Source organism: Bubalus kerabau, chromosome 12, assembly GCF_029407905.1.
Source record: "Bubalus kerabau isolate K-KA32 ecotype Philippines breed swamp buffalo chromosome 12, PCC_UOA_SB_1v2, whole genome shotgun sequence".
Lineage (NCBI taxonomy): Eukaryota > Metazoa > Chordata > Mammalia > Artiodactyla > Bovidae > Bubalus > Bubalus kerabau.
In genome coordinates, this window is record NC_073635.1 from 74,434,199 (window position 1) to 74,448,278 (window position 14,080).

Here is a 14,080-nt window from a genome sequence, read left to right on the forward strand (position 1 = left end):
GCTACAGTGTAGTCTGAACATTTATACACCCTTGGAAACCAGAAATTTTGTATAACTGACTATTGTGATATTCACTACATTCTGGTGTTATGGAACTAAACCCCCCAAATCTCTAAGGGATCCCTGTACCTCTTTCCTTTCCGGAAAGCAGGTGACTGTCTGTTCTGAAAGCTTTAATGTGGACATAAGACGAGTCAACCTGCTGCAAAACCTGACGCTCCAGAGGACAGGCAGCCAGCCTGAGGGAGGGGCTGGGGAGGTGACAGATGTTGATGAAGGGCATAACCCACAGGATTGTCACTGTGAACTCCTGTGGTTATAGGTGCTGAAGGTGTTGTTGTTTAGTTGCTAAGTTGTGTCTGACTTTTGTGCCACCCCATGGACTTATAGCCTGCCAGGCTTGTCTGACCATGAGGATTTTCCAGGCAAGAATACTGGAGTGGGTTACCATTTCTTGTAACAAATACATTTTGTTGCACTGGTGAATATATATGCACAAAGACAGATGGGTATGTTTTTTGTTGTTGTTAAGTTGCTCAGTCATGTCCAACTCCTGGCGACCCCATGTACTACAGCACGCCAGGCTTCCCTGTCCTTCACCATCTCCTAGAGTTTGCTCAAACTCATGTCCATTGAGTCAGTGGTGCCATCCAACCATCTCACCCAGTGTCATCCCCTATACCTCCTGCCTCCAATCTTTCCGAGCATCAGAGTCTTTTCTAATGACTCAGCTCTTCACATCAGGTGGCCAAAGTATTGGGGCTTCAGCTACAGCATCAGTCCTTCCAATGAATATTCAGGGTTGATTTCCTTTAGGATTGACTGTTTTGATCTCCTTACAGCCCAAGGGACTCTCAAGAATATTCTCCAACACTACAGTTTGAAAGAATCAGTTCTTCAGCACTCAGCCTTCTTTATGGTCCAATTCTCACATTCATTCATGACTACTGGAAAACAAAAGCTTTGACTAGATGGATCTTTGTTGACAAATTAATGTCTCTGCTTTTCAATACACTACCTAGGTTTGTCAAAGCTTTTCTTCCAAGGAGCAAGCGTCTTTTAATTTTAAGGCCACAGTCACCCTCTGCAGTGATTTTGGAGCCCAAGAAAATAAAGTCTCTCACTGTTTCCATGTTGCCATAAAGTGATGGGACTGGAAGCCATGATCTTAGTTTTTGAATGTTGAATTTTAAGCCACCTAATTCACTCTCCTCTTTTGCCTTCATCAGGAGGCTCTTTAGTTCCTCTTCACTTTCTGCCCTAAGAGTAATGTTATCTGAATATCTGAAGTCATTAATATTCTTCCTGGCAATCTTGATTCCAGCTTGTGCTTCATCCAGCCCAGCATTTCACATGATGTACTTGGCATAGAAGTTAAATAACCAAGGTGACAATATACAGCCATGCTATACTCCTTTTCCAGTTTTAAACCAGTCTGTTGTTTCATATCCAGTTCTAACTATTGCTTCTTTTCCTGCATACAGGTTTCTCAGGAGGCAGGTAAGGTGATCTGGTATTCCCATCTCTTTAAGAATTTTCCACAGTTTATTGTAATCCACACAGTCAAAAGCTTTAGTGCAGTCAATGAATAAGAAGTAGATATTTTTTCTGGAATTCTCTTGCTTTTTCTGTGATCTGACTGATGCTGGTAATTTGATCTCTGATTCCTCTGCCTTTTCTAAATCCAGCTTGTGCATCTGGAAGTTCTTGTTTCACATGCTATTGAAGCCTAACTTGAAGGGTTTTGAGCATTATTTTGCTAGCATGTGACATGAGTGCAATTGTGTGGTAGTTTGAACATTCTTTGGCATTGCCTTTCTTTGGAATTGGAATGAAAACTGACCTTTTCCAGTCCTGTGGCCACTGCTGAGTTTTCCAAATTTGCTGTTATATTGAGTGCAGCACTTTCACAGCATCATCGTTCAGTATTTGAAATAGCTCAGCTGGAATTCCAACACCTCCACTAGCTTTGTTCATAGTGATACTTTTTAAGGTCATTTGACTTTACACTCTAGGATGTCTGGCTCTAGGTGAGCAATCACACCATCATGTTATCTGGGTTGTGAAGATCTTTTTTTCTATAGTTCTTCTGTGTATTTTTGCCACCTCTCCTTAATATCTTCTGCTTCTGTTAGGTCCATACCATTTTTGTCCTTTATTGTGCCCATCTTTGCAGGAATTATTCCCTTGCTATCTCTAATTTTCTTGAAGAGATCCCTAGTCTTTTCCATTCTATTGTTTTCCACTATTTCTTTGCATTGTTCACTTAGGAAGGCTTTATCTCTCTTTGCTATTCTTTGAAACTCTGCATTTAGATGGGTATATATTTCCTTTTCTCCTTTGCCTTTGGCTTCTCTTCTTTTCTCAGCTATTTGAAATGGTTTTGTTTACTGTAAGTAAATTAAGCAAAAGACTTGTTGGGTATCAACTGGCTTAGTTAATAGGTTTGTTTATATGTTGACTCTTCAAAGGGATTTACCAGCTTTGGTTCATTAAGCACCATTAATGTTTCAGAATTCTGTTTTATAAAGATGTTCTCTTAATTTTATTAAACATAATGGAGTCATAATGACAACTAATTTAATCATTCTTTTTGCTCCAAAACAGTGGAGCAAAACAGATAAATTAGAAATTCTCTGTCTCCTAAGACTCACCACTGTCTCTGCATTAAAAGGTGGGTTCTTCCTATGGTTTTAAGGATTTGCTGGGTGCTTATGACCTGTTTTCTCTTCAGCCAATAGCCCAGTTGTCCCCTCCCATCTCTCACACTCCAGTCTTCATATCACCTGCATTCTCCTTAGAAGCACAAGCAAAGGGGCACATGAAAATCTGCACTTGCCCAAACAGTGCTGTTGTGTGTGTTCAACATTTTCACCATCTGCAGTTATTCTTTGGAAATGAATGATGCAGGACCAAAACCAGGACCAGGAATCTCAAATTCTACCTCTTCTATTTGTAAACGATCTTATGCATATTCTTTACCTCTTTTCCTCAACTCAAACCTCTTCTAAGTATACTTTTTCCCAGATAAATCAAAACCAGAAACTGTTGTAATATACCCACCTGAAAAGCACAAAACAGCTTACACCTACCTAGAGTTTCACTTAAATTCTGTTTTTACCTTCATGGAATTTTTCTTTCATAAGCCTGCATGGATATAGTTATAACATTTCAGAAGAGAAACCTCCTTCAAAAACATGCCAAGTGTTTTCCTTCAAGTTTTTAGAGAAAAGATAACTAATGTGAAAGTTGAGAGCACAGTAAGGGAAAAGAAATACTTTATGAAGGTGGTGCTTACATGCAAAAGCAGAAGATTTGGGAGAGCAGTTATGGAGGTGACTATGACCCAGACTTCATCATTCCATGGGCAAGAAAAATGACTTATTTCAAGACCTAAGAAAAAGTTTTGAGTTAATGCCTGCCACACGGTCCAGCCTCTGAGAAAATCACAAGAACCCATTTAATTAAGGACCCAACTTCCAAGGTTGGACAACTGTCCCTGTGTCACCTGGCACTCAAAAGCAGAGGTCTAAGACTCAGATCTTCCCCTCCCCAGTCTATTTGTCCCTAATGGGATCTCCCTTTATTGTTTGTCACCATATTGAAAACTGTCTCTGGCATCTCTTTCTTACTAGGCTTTTCTTCCAGCCTCTCCTGCCCCCACCTTTCCCTGCAGCCACTCCATTATCAGTGATAGCATCCTGCCAATGAAAACTAATTGGATTATCTTGCAGTGGCTCCATTTAATCTTTATGTGTAGGACAGCTACCTGGAATATCTGGCTGCATGGTCCTCCTGTGCCTCTCAACTCCCCCTCCTTTCTATCTCTTTTCTTCTTTATCTTTTCCAGTATTTGACATAAATTAGTTTGAAGCCTCCATCCTCAGCCCTGGTTTGTCCCTCCCTCATTTCCCCTCTCACTCTCCCTCTTGTCCATAGCCATCAACCTGAAGCATGTGGTCCTCCAGGTCTACATCCCTCATCCTATCATCCCTGTATCCCCTGCCTTAGCTGTTCCCATTCCAGCTGGACTCATCCTCCCCTTGATCTCACCCTGTAGTCTTGACAGATCACACCATTGGCCACTCACCCAGTCACACCCTGAATTTAGTTTCATTTGTATTGAACTTTCAACTGGCATGTACTGTGTGCCTGATACTTATCATGTACAATGCCAGGGCCCTGGGATGCATCAGTGAACAAGGAAAACTGTATAACCCTGTCCTTAAGGAGCTGCCAGGCTCACTCCAGTCCACTTGGCCCATGATAGTCACTGTGTCTGGAATGACCACTGTCCACCCATCCACCTTTGTTTCTGCCTGTTCATGCCTGTCCTTTCTTCAAGGCCTAGTTCATTGCCCTCTCTCCTCCTTGAAGCTCATCCTTAGAACCTCTGGTCAGAAGTCATTTCTTCTGTTACTAAACCCTTCTTGTTGTGCTTTTTTTCCTGCATGATAAGTACTTGAGGTTTTCTTCTCTCTTCTCTCAGTGCAGGCTCCATAGGAGCAGGGTCTGTGGCTTATGTGTTTTCATCTTCCACAGAATCTAGGAAAATGCCATCAGGGCACTTAAATGTGCAATAAATGTTTGCTGAATCAATTCAGAAATTAATGAAAATTTATTTAAGTGTTCCTCAAATGTGTTTTGGCCATGTGTTACTCCTGTTTATAAACATGAAATATAGTTGATTGACAGTATTTTGTTAGTTTCAGATATATAGCAAAATTATTCACCTAAATATTTTTTTAGAATATTTTCCATTATAGGTAATTATAAGATATTGGATATATTTCCCTGTATTATACATTAAGTCTATTTTGATTATCTGTTTCATTTATGGTAGTTTGTATCTATTGGCCCTATAGTTCCAATTTCTATGCCCCCTCCTTTCCTCTTTGGTAACCGTGAGTTTATATTCTGTCTGTGAGTCTATTTTGTATGTAGATTCATTTGTATTATTGATTAGGTTCTACATATAAATGATATCATATTTGTCTTTCTCTGTCTGATTTACTTCACTTAGTATGATATTCTCTAGGTTCACCTGTGTTAGTGAAGATGGCAATATTTCATCATTTATTATGGTCTGAGAAATATTCCATAGTACATGTGTGTGTGTGTGTGTGTGCACGTGTGTGTGTGTGTGTGTGTGATTTTCTTAAACCAGCCATCTGTTGATTAGCAATTAGGTTGTTTCCATATTTTGGCTATTTTAAGTGCTACTGCTGTGAATGTTGGGGTGTATGTATCTTTTTGAATTAGCGTTTTTGTATTTTCTAGATACATGCCCAGTATTGAGATTGTTAGATCATATAGTAGCTCTATTTTCAGTTGTTTCAGAAATCTCCATACTGTTTTCCAGTTATATTCCCACCAATAGTGCACCAAGTTATTTTCCCACCAATAGTGTCAAAGGTGTATACTTTTCTTCTCACCCTCTATAGCATTTGTCATTTGTAGACCTGATAAAGATGGCCGTTCTGATCCATGTGAGGTGGTACCTCATTATGATTTTGATTAACATTTCTCTGATAATTAGTGATGTGGAACATCTTTTCATGTGCTCGTTGGTCTTCTGTATGTCTTCTTTGGAGAATGTCTATTTAAGTCTTCTGTCCACTTTTTGATTGGGTTATTGGTTTATTGATATTGAGTTATATGAGATGTTTGTATATTTTAGATAATAACCCCCTGTCAGTCACATCATTTGTAAATATTTTATCTCATTCCTTAGGTATTGTCTCTTCATTTGGTTAGTGTTCTTTGCTGTTAAAAGATTATAGGTTTGATTAGGTCCCATTTGTTTACTTTTGCTTTTTTTCTTTTGCTTTGGGAGACTAAGAAGCTATTGCCATGATTCATGTCAAAGGGTGTTTTGTGTTTTCCTCTAGTTTTATTGTATCCAGTTTTATATGAGGTCTTACACCATTTTGAGTTTATATTTGTATGTGGTTTATTTTCTATGGTTGTACATATACAAAAAAATTAGTGTGTTCTAATTTCATTTATTTCCATGTAGGTGTCCAGTTCAGTTCAGTTCAGTCACTCAGTCGTATCTGACTCTTTGCAACACCATGGACTGCAGCATGCCAGGCTTCCCTGTCCATCACCAACTCCTGGAGGTTACATAAACTCATGTCCATCAAGCCAGTGATGCCATCCAACCATCTCATCTACTGTTGTCCCCTTCTCCTCCTGCCTTATATCTTTCCCAACATCAGGGTCTTTTCCAAGGAATCAGTTCTTCACATCAGGTGGCTGAAGTATTGGAATTTCAGCTTCAGCATCAGTCCTTCCGATCAATATTCAGGACTGATTTCCTTTATGATGGACTGGTTGGCTCCTTGAAGTACAAAGGATGCTCAAGAGTTTTCTCCAACACCACAAGAATTGGTACTCAGTTTTCTTTATGGTCCAACTCTCATATCCATATATGACTCCTGGAAAAACCATAGCTTTGACTAGATAGACTTTGTCACCAAAGTAATACTTCTGCTTTTTAATATGCTGTCTAGGTTGGTCATAACTTTTATTCAAAGGAGCAAGTGTCTTTTAATTTCATGGCTGTAGTCACCATATTCAGTGATTTTGGAGTCCCCCAAAATAAACTCTGTCACTGTTTCCACTGTTTCCCCATCTATTTGTCATGAAGTGATAGGACTAGAGGCCATGATCTTAGTTTTCTGAACGTTGAGTTTTAAGACAACTTTTTCACTCTCATCAAGAGGCTCTTTAGTTCTTCTTTGATTTCTGCCATAAAGGTGGTGTCATCTGCATATCTGAGTTTATTGATATTTCTCCCAGAAATCTTGATTCCAGCTTGGGCTTCCTCCAGCTCAGTGTTTCTCATGGTGTACTCTGCATATAAGTTAAATAAGCAAAGTGATAATATACAGCCTTGACATATTCCTTTCCCAATTTGGAACCAGTTTGTTGTTCTATGACCGGTTCTAACTGTTGCTTCCTGACTTGCATACAGGTTTTTCAGGAGGTAGGTCAGGTGGTCTGGTATTCCCATCTCTTAAGATTTTTCCGCAATTTGTTGTGATCCACACAGTCAAACGTTTTGGTGTAGTCAATAAAGCACAAGTAGATGATTTTCTGGAACTCTATTGCTTTTTCAATGATCTAGAGGATGTTGGCAATTTGATCTCTGGTTCCTCTGCCTTTTCTAAATCCAGCTTGAACATCTGGAAGTTCATCATTCACGTACTGTTGAAGCTTGGCTTGGAGAGTTTTGAGCATTACTTTGCTAGCATGTGAGATGTGTGCAATTGTGTGGTAGTTTGAGCATTTTGGGGCATTGCCTTTCTTTGGGATTGGAATGAAAAATGACTTTTTCCAGTCCTGCTGAGTTTTCCAAATTTTCTGGTATATTGAGTGAAGCACTATCACAGCATCATCTTTTAGGATTTGAATTAGCTCAACTGAAATTCCATCACCTCCACTAGCTTTGTTCATAGTGATGCTTCCTAAGGCCCACTTTGACTTCACATTCCAGGATATCTGGCTCTAGGGGAGTCACACCATCATGGTTATCCGTGTCATGAAGATCTTTTTTGTATAGTTCTTCTGTGTATTCTTACCACTTCTTAAAATCTTCTGCTTCTGTTAGGTCCATAACATTTCTGTCCTTTATTGTGCCTATCTTTGCCTTAAATGTTCCCTTGGTATCTCTGATTTTCTTGGAGACATTTCTAGGCTTTCGCATTCTATTGTTTTCCTCTATTTATTTGCATTGATCACTGAGGAAGATTTTCTTATCTCTCCTCTATTCTTTGGGGCTTTGCATTCAGATGGGTATATCTTTCCTTTTCTTCTTTGCCCTTTGCTTCTCTTCCTTTCACAACTATTTGTAAGTCCTCCTCAGACAACCATTTTGCCTTTTTGCATTTCTTTTTCTTGGGGATGGGCTCGATCTCTGCCTCCCGTACAGTGTCAGGAACCTCTGTCCATAGTTCTTCAGGCACTCTGTCTATCATATCTAATCCCTCGAATCTCTTTGTCACTTCCAACATATAATCATAAGGAATTTGATTTGGGTCATACCTGAATGGTATAGTGGTTTTTCCTACTATCTTCAACTTAAGTCTGAATTTTGCAATAAGCAGTTCATGATCTGAGCCACAATCAGCTCCTGGTCTTGTTTTTGCTGACTGTATAGAGCTTAGAGCTTCTTCATGTTTGGCTGGAAGAATATAATTCATCTGATTTCTGTATTGACCATCTGGTGATGTCCATGTATAGTCTTCTCTTGTGTTGTAGGAAGAGGGTGTTTGCTATGACCAGTGTGTTCTCTTGGCAAAACTCTATTAGTCTTTGCCCTGCTTCATTTTGTACTCCAAGGCCAAATTTGCCTGTTTTTTCAGGTATTTCTTGAATTTCTATTTTTGCATTCCAGTCCCCTATAATGAAAAGGACATCTTTTTGGGGTGTTAGTTCTAGAAAGTCTTGTAGGTTTTCATAGAACTGTTCAACCTCAGCTTCTTCATCATTACTGGTTGGAGAATAGACTTGGATTACTTTGATATTGAATGGTTTGCCTTGAAAAAGAACAGAGATCATTTTGTCATTTTTGAGATTGCATCCAAGTACTGCATTTCAGACTCTTTTGATGACTATGGGGGATACTTCATTTCTTCTAAGAGATTCTTCCCCACAGTAGTAGATATAATGGTCATCTGAGTTAAATTAACCTATTCCAGTCCATTTTAGTTCACTGATTCCTAAAATGTCGATGTTCACTCTTGCCATCTCCTCTTTGAACATTTCTAATTTGCCTTGATTCATGGACCTAACATTCCACGTGTCCAGCTATCCCAGTACTATTTACTAAAGAGACTGTCTTCTCCACTGTATATTCCTGACAACACTTTCATAGATTCATTGAATATAGGTGTTTGGATACCCATGTTTTAAAACTTTACTTTTTATTCCTCAACTTCAGAATAAGTAGTTATGTTCTCTTATGATACACTTTAGTAAAATTATATATTCAGAGCATCTGAGTTGGACAAGTTACAGAAGATATAAATTATTATGTGGGTGTGAAAGATTCTGTTATTCTTGGGCTCTTTTGAGAGAGCTGCCTTTAGCAGTGATCCACAGGAGTAAACAAAAGATTAACAGGAAAATGGACTTTATGAGACTTAATAAATATTTCTAATTAATTACAAAGAATGGAATTAACTGTAATGCCTAGATGTGGAAAAGCAACCTGTGCTTGTTTAGAGTTTCAGCATATTCTCTTAAAGATGCATTTACTTTAAATGAAGAACAAAGTACAACTTAACATCAGAACTTTTTAAGAGTTATATCATTTGAGCAAATTGTTTCAGACACTCCCTCCCCCACCCCAAAAAAATAATTAACCAAAGTCACTAATAAGTAGAAAGGGAGAGTTACGAGCCCCTTCCTCTCTCTTTCAGTTTATAATTAGCAGGTCTATTATGCTTAGTCCAGAATTCTGGCCTGGAGAATTCCATGGACTATATAGTCCATGGGGTTGCAAAGAGTCAGACTCGACTGAATGACTTTCACTTCACTTCCTTGTGTTTAGTCAGTAAGCAGAGACCTATTATCCTTAGTCTCTTGATGTCCGACTCTTTGTGACTCCATGGACTGTAGCTGGCCAGGCTACCCTGTCCATGGGATTCTCCAGGCAAGAACACTGGAGTGGGTTGCCATGACATCCTCCAGGGGATCCTCCCAATGCAGGGATCGAACCCAGGTTTCCCACAACAGGTGGATTCTTTACCATCTGAGCCACCAGGGGAGCCCATGAACACTGGAGTGAGTAGCCTACCTTTCTCCAGGGGAACTTCCCCACCCAGGAATTGAACCGGTACATCCTTCTTTGCAGGTGGATTATTTAGCAGCTGAGCTACCCAGGTAGTCCAGCAGACATATTAATGAGCAATAAAAGGGGTGGAAGGAAGGCAGCTTAAGAAAGAAAGAAAAAGGAGCAGAGAAAAATAATTTGTGAAAACAGGTTCAGGTTCTAGGCAGTTCAGATTGGGCTGCCTCCATGTGCTGTGTGGTCCATGATCACTAGAATTACAAGCTCAATTTCTTAATTGCTTCTTTGATCTTATCCAAGGAGAACTAAAATGGACTGGAATGGGTGAATTTAACTCAGATAACCATTATATTTACTACTGTGGGCAGGAATCCCTTAGAAAAAATGGAGTAGCCATCATGGTCAACAAAAGAGTCCAAAATGCAGTACTTGGATGCAATCTCAAAAACAACAGAATGATGTCTGTTCATTTCCAAGGCAAACCATTCAATATCACAGTAATCCAAGCCTATGCTCCAACCAATAACGCTGAAGAAGCTAAAGTTGAATGGTTCTATGAAGACCTACAAGGCCTTTTAGAACTAACACCCAAAAAAGATGTCCTTTTCTTTATAGGGGACTGGAATGCAAAAGTAGGAAGTGAAGAAACACCTGGAATAACAGGCAAACTTGGCCTTGGAATACAGAATGAGGCAAGGCAAAGGCTAATAGAGTTTTGCCAAGAGAACACACTGGTCATAGCAAACACCCTCTTCTAACAACATAAGAGAAGACTCTACACATGGAAATCACCATATGGTCAACATCGAAATCAGATTGATTATATTCTTTGCAGCCAAAGATGGAGAAGCTCTATGCAGTCAGTAAAAACAAGACCATGAGCTGACTGTGGCACAGATCATGAACTCCTTATTGCCAAATTCAGACTTAAATTGAAGAAAGTAGGGAAAACCACGAAACCATGCAGTTCAGTCACAGAGTCATGTCTGACTTTTTGGGACCGCATGAATCACAGCACACCAGGCACCCCTGTCCATGACCATCTCCTGGAGTTCACTTAGACTCATGTCCATCAAGTCAGTGATGTCATCCAGCCATCTCGCCTCAGTCGTCCCCTTCTCCTCCTGCCCCCAATCCCTCCCAGCATCAGAGTCTTTTCCAATGAGTCTACTTTTCACATTAGGTGGCCAAAGTATTGGAGTTTCAGCTTTAGCATCATTCCTTCCAAAGAAATCCCAGGGCTGATTGCTTTCAGAATGGACTGGTTGGATCTCCTTGCAGTCCAAGGGACTCTCAAGAGTCTTCTCCAACACCACAGTTCAAAAGCATCAATTCTTCAGCGCTCAGCTTTCTTCACAGTCCAACTCTCACATCCATACATGACCACTGGAAAAACCATAGCCTTGACTAGATGGACATTGTTGGCAAATAATGTCTCTGCTTTTCAATATGCTATCTAGGCTTGTCATAACTTTTCTTCCAAGGAGTAAGCATCTTTTAAATTCATGGCGGCAGTCACCATCTGCAGTGATTTTTTGGAGCCCCCAAAAATAAAGTCTGACACTGTTTCCACTGTTTCCCCATTTATTTCCCATGAAGTGATGGGACCAGATGCCATGATCTTCATTTTCTGAATGTTGAGCTTTAAGCCAACTTTTTCACTCTCTTTCACCTTCATCAAGAGGCTTTTTAATTCCTCTTCAATTTCTGCCATAAGGGTGGTGTCATATGCATTCAGGTATGACCTAAATCAAATCCCTTATGATTATACAGTGGAAGTGAGAAATAGATTTAAGGGACTAGATCTTATAGATAGAGTGCCTGATAAACTATGGACGGAGGTTCATGACATTCTACAAGAGACAGGGATCAAGACCATCCCCATGGAAAAGAAATGCAAAAAAGCAAAATGGCTGTCTGGGGAGGCCTTACAAATAGCTGTGAAAAGAAGAGAAGTGAAAAGCAAAGGAGAAAAGGAAAGATATAAGCATCTGAATGCAGAGTTCCAAAGAATAGCAAGGAGAGATAAGAAAGCCTTCCTCAGTGATCAATGCAAAGAAATAGAGGAAAACAACAGAATGAGAAAGACTAGAGATCTCTTCAAGAAAATTAGAGATACCAAGGGAACATCTCATGCAAAGATGGGCTCGATAAAGGACAGAAATGGTATGGACCTAACAGAAGCAGAAGATATTAAGAAAAGTGGCAAGAATACACAGAAGAACTGTACAAAAGAGATCTTCATGACCAAGATAATCATGATGATGTGATCACTCACCTAGAGCCAGACATCCTGGAATGTGAAGTCAAGTGGGCCTTAGAAAGCATCACTATGAACAAAGCTAGTTGAGGTGATGGAATTCCAGTTAAGCTATTTCAAATCCTGAAAGATGATGCTGTAAAAGTGCTGCACTCAATATACCAGCAAATTTGGAAAACTCAGCAGTGGCCACAGGACTGGAAAAGGTCAGTTTTCATTCCAATTCCAAAGAAAGGCAATGCCAAAGAATGCTCAAACTACCTCACAATTGCACTCATCTCACACGCTGGTAAAGTAATGCTCAAAATTCTCCAAGCCAGGCTTCAGCAATACATGAACCGTGAATTTCCAGATGTTTAAGCTGGAGGAACTTGATCAAATTGCCAACATCTGCTGGATTATGGAAAAAGCAAGAGAGTTCCAGAAAAAAAAAAACTATTTATACTTTATTGACTATGCCAAAGCCTTTGACTGTGTGGATCACAATAAACTGTGGAAAATTCTGAAAGAGATAGGAATACCAGACCACCTGACCTGCCTCTTGAGAAACCTGTATGCAGGTCAGGAAGCAACAGTTAGAACTGGACATGGAACAACAGACTGGTTCCAAATAGGAAAAGGAGTACATCAACACTGTATATTGTCACCCTGCTTATTTAACTTATATGCAGAGTACATCATGAGAAACGCTGGGATGGAAGAAGCACAAGCTGGAATCAAGATTGCCAGGAGAAATATCAATAGCCTCAGACATTCATATGACACCACCCTTATGACAGAAAGTGAAGAGGAATTAAAAAGCCTCTTGATGAAAGTGAAAGAGGAGAGTGAAAAAGTTGGCTTAAAGCTCAACACTCAGAAAACTAAGATCATGGCATCTGGTCCCATCACTTCATGGGAAATAGATGAGGAAACAGTGGAAATAGTGTCAGACTTTTTGGGCTCCAAAAGCACTGGAGATGGTGATTGCAGCCATGAAATTAAAAGACGCTTACTCCTTGGAAGGAAAGTTATGACCAACCTAGATAGCATATTCAAAAGCAGAGATATTATTTGCCAACAATGTCCATCTAGTCAAGGCTATGGTTTTTCCAGTGGTCATGTATGGATGTGAGAGTTGGACTGTGAAGAAAGCTGAGCACCAAAGAATTGGTGCTTTTGAACTGTGGTTTTGGAGAAGACTCTTGAGAGTCCCTGGACTGCAAGGAGATCCAACCAGTCCATCCTAAAGGAGATCAGTCCTGGGTGTTCATTGGAAGGACTGATAAAGCTGAAACTCCAATACTTTGGCCACCTCATGTGAAGAGTTGACTCATTGGAAAAGACTCTGATGCTGGGAGGGATTGAGGGCAGGACGAGAAGGGGATGACAGAGGATAAGATGGCTGGATGGCATCACCAACTCAATGGACATGATTTTGGTTAAACTCTGAGAGCTGGTGATGGACAGGGAGGTCTGGCATGCTGCTATTCATGGGGTCATAAAAAGTTGGACATGACTGACTGACTGAATTTAACTGAAGCAGAAAATTGGATTTCTAGAGTTTGTTTTTATGCAGAGCAATTCTACTAAAGTGCTATGTAGCATCTCCTTTTGCCATCCTTTCACTCTCAGAATAATAAACTACAACCACAGCCAACTTCAAGAAACATCTTAATCTCTCATATAAAGCATTCAGCCCCTCTTAGCAGCTGACAGTATTCCAGAACCCTAAAGAAATTCCAGAAGCATCTTCTTTTTTTCCCCAAATTTTGCTCAGGTTCTGTCAAACCAACTTGACAAGTTGCTGTCAGGTCACTGTCATCTGGTTTGTCTGATATCAACCTTCTTTTTAGATAAATTGACTGATTTTCTTGAATCAATATATTTGGCAACTCTGTGTATCTGTATAAATATCCCTCAAAGCTCAGAGTCTGACAGCTAAAAGTGCTAACTAATGATAATAATCCCAAATGCCCTAGGAAGAATATAAGATGCTACATACTGCTGAGTGCCAGTAATCATAGTGTAAAACTTTCATT

At 39.8% G+C, this 14,080-nt stretch overlaps 1 protein-coding gene across 1 annotated transcript in view; it reads left to right on the forward strand.

Annotated features, from left to right (window-relative positions):
* LOC129624247 (ATP-binding cassette sub-family C member 4-like) overlaps nt 1-14,080 on the forward strand; it is a 177,193-nt gene that overhangs the window by 158,060 nt on the left and 5,053 nt on the right. The window lies entirely within an intron of this gene.